Source organism: Corylus avellana, chromosome 10 (genome assembly GCF_965113065.1).
Source record: "Corylus avellana chromosome 10, dhCorAvel1.hap1.2, whole genome shotgun sequence".
Lineage (NCBI taxonomy): Eukaryota > Viridiplantae > Streptophyta > Magnoliopsida > Fagales > Betulaceae > Corylus > Corylus avellana.
Genome location: NC_142499.1, coordinates 15,417,101 through 15,420,730, shown reverse-complemented (window position 1 = coordinate 15,420,730; position 3,630 = coordinate 15,417,101).

The following is a 3,630-nucleotide window of genomic DNA, read 5'->3' as shown; positions in this document are numbered from 1 at the left end:
GAAGAGTGACTATTGCATCCCAACAACGTGACGCTCCTACAAATCGGTGTCCTATGAGGGAAGCCAAAGCCTTTTATGGCATTCAAAATCGCAACTGCAAGACATATTTTAAGAGCCATCCATGTGAGCAAAGCAGCTGTTGTACTTAAACACCTCTAACATGTTCTGACCGTGTTCTTAGTCTCCTAGAACTTGGATAATTATCTGATCCTTGGCACTGTCAACCTCTTCTTCAGCTAATAATTCTTGTATCTTATTCTGCAGAAGCAACATCAACTTTAATTTAATTAAAGAAGTTAAGCAAGTAAGCCAATTACGTAAAAACATTATATAAACTATCATTATCAAATAAACACTTAAATTACTTGATCCACGTCCAGGGCAGAACCTCATTTTAGGGTCCAAATATCCACAAGAGAGGACCACCAAATACGACGGGAAAGAAAAGGAGGTTCTTGTGGTTGTGGAGGAAAAGACGAAGCATAAATATATATGTCCACTCTCCCTCCCTCCACTTCAACCCAGCAGAAAAAGAAAAAAGAAGAATCCCCCAACAACACCCAGCTTCATTCACCAAAAAGTAACCCATTATTATGATTTTATCCTCTGTTTTGTGCGTAATATGATTTTATCGTTGTCATATGAATATATGTTGGGATGCCCAAATCACTCTGCCAAAAGACGAATTTACCCGAGGAGTAACCCTGCAAGGGCAACATGTTTGATGCTCCCATCCACTACCCTTAATTAGAAAGATACTAAGAATCCACCCAAGGAGTGACCCTCGTCCTTGTCCTCATCCTCCAACCATCAGCTTACAATAACTCAGCTAGGACAGATTCTCAAATGCTAGAACATGATGCAGGACCTTATATACACACAGCACTAAGATGGGTTTTCTCATAGAATTTTGATGTTTAATGGCAGCTTAAAACAATGCTTTATAGGTTTCTGTTGTTCTTATAGTTAATTGAGTAAGCATTTTGAAGGTGACTTCCATAACTTTCTTCATCATGACTAAACAAACGAAGCAGCAACTAGAAGACTACAGGTCAGTCCTAAAGAAACCTGGCCTAGCTGCATCTAGAGCACAAAGCATCAATTACAGCATGAACCAGACAACTGCAAACTCTAGTAAGAAACACTAGTCAAATCGTTCCAGAGTAATAACATAAATTTAGAATTAAACGGAAACCTGAAAAACCTAGGATCCAGAGTCTCTCCTAAGTGTTTCTAATGACTACCACAAACATCAGCATGCACCATACCAGACAATTGTTGCCTATGACATGTGACAACAGTTATTACAGAACACACACCAACATATCACATAATGACCAAAGATCTGATGTATATTCGTAATGTAATAAATTCATAAGAAAAAGCATGCAGAAGAGACGACCTTCTTCTTCTTCAAAAAAAAAAAAAAGAAAAGAAGAGAAAAGAGACGACCTTACACCTCTTTTTTTCTTCTTCTTTTTCTTAAGAAAATGCTGTGGAGTACCAAATGAATAAGAAATCCTTTACAACAAACCAGAAACTTCCTAAATAAACTCATGTTCTGTCAGAGTGTTTTGAGTTGAAGTGATCCTTGGATATGGTTGCATCACACAATCCTCAAAAACAATCTTTGTTGAAGATTCTCATAGATGCATTCTCCTTGGACGCGCATTTTGACTACTAAGCCCCAACTAACTAGTAGAACCCACAAATAAAAACCCAACAATGTAATAAAATCCAAAATAAGACCCAATGGACCAGGAGAACAACCTGTCCAGAATTAAAAAAAAAAAAAAGGAAACTTACAGAAACACCCTGACACCAAAAGATAAATAAAACTAAAAGAAATCTGGCCAGCAGCTAATTAACACCAAGAAACATAATAAATTATGACTTATGACAAGCTAGAAAGCCTATGTTTCTTTTAAATAAACAATAACGGAAGCATCATTACTGAAGAGAACTTTGGTTTCTTAACCCCATCAATTCATTGGACAATTAGCTTATTCATGTCCAACAAGCAAGTAATTTGATATCTCCTTCCAAATATTTAGAAGTTTTCCTGACCAAAATCGATATAAGACCTTCAAAGAATGTTGCTACTAGGAGTCAGAATTTTGATAAATAAAACATAAAACAGAAAGTAAAATGCAGTAAATTTATACTTTATAATATTATGATACACAAAAAGTTTATCACTTCTACAATTAAGACATCTATCATGTAATTAACAACCAGTTAAACCCGCAAGAAAACTTACTCGATAGTGTACTTTGATTCTATCACCTTTGCTAAGCCTGAATGTCGGAAGAATCTGACTTATACTGCAAAAATAAATCATACAACATTAGCAAGCAAAAAACATTATTCCAGCTGAACAATCAGAAAAAGATATAGCGACAAGAGACATTGACAATAAGGTGATAGTTTCAAAGGGTATATGTACTTTTGTCTTATATTTTTAAGGGATCTAACTCTAATGTTAGCGTTAACGTTTAAAGGGAAGAGAAAACTCTTCTTCCTGTTCATAAAAAAGGCACGAGCCTCATAACAATGTCTTCTTCACTCACCTTCTCTCTCTTGATCTCTGCATTTTATCAAAGTCTTGGACAACGCTGCATAGCATTAAAAAGAAAGTAAAATTCCAACATTTTCTCCAATTCTGCATTTTATCAAACAGGTGCTATGCATATTTAATCAAACAGCTTGATAAGGAGATGCGACCGATTAATAAGAAGAGTGAAAATACGTGAGGAGAGTAAAAAACTCTTCAAATTTTCCCGTCAATACAACAAAATAGTCCTCCACAGTTTCTTCGCAACCCAATACTTCATCCCGGTACTTCTGTTTCATCAAAATTCTCCTCTTTAGGTACAGGTACAGATGTTAGATTAAATAAATACGATATAACGATTATTATTAACGATTAAATACCAAATACCTCGTGGGGTTTGGTAACTTTATTTTTACCCTATTGAAGTTTCATTTTTATCACAGGACCCCCCCTGGGGTTTTGATAAATGACTAAGTTAGTCCATCCGTTAGTTGACCGTTAAGACTGACACGTGGACCAATCAGATATTGATACGTGGCACCTATTTAATTTTTTTTTAATTAAAAAAAATGTATTTTTTTTTAAAAAAAGAACAAAAAAGAAAAAGAAAAAAATTAGGGGTGGCTCGGCCACCCCCTTTGGCCATGGGGGTGGCCAAGCCACCCCCATTTGGCAGGATGGGGGTGGCTCAAATGGCCAAGGAGTCACTCCCAATTTTTTTCCTTTAAAAAAAAAAAAAGGTGACACGTGTCAACATCTAATTGGTCCACGTGTCAGTAATAGCGGTCAACTAACGGATGGACTAACTTGGTCCTTTATTAAAACCCCAAGGGGGTCCTGTGATAAAAATGAAACCCAGAGTGTAAAAATAAAGTTACCAAACCCTAAGGGGGTATTTGGTATTTAACCCTATTATTAAATAATGTTGATAATTATTTAAGGTTAGTTACTTTTTTTTTAGTAGTTAAGTTTTTATTTTTTATTTTTGCCCACCTCGATTTCAAATCGTATCACGGTATTTGACTTATGGGAAAAGACCAACCGAATCACCCCCAAATCGGAAGAAAAGCTGTCAT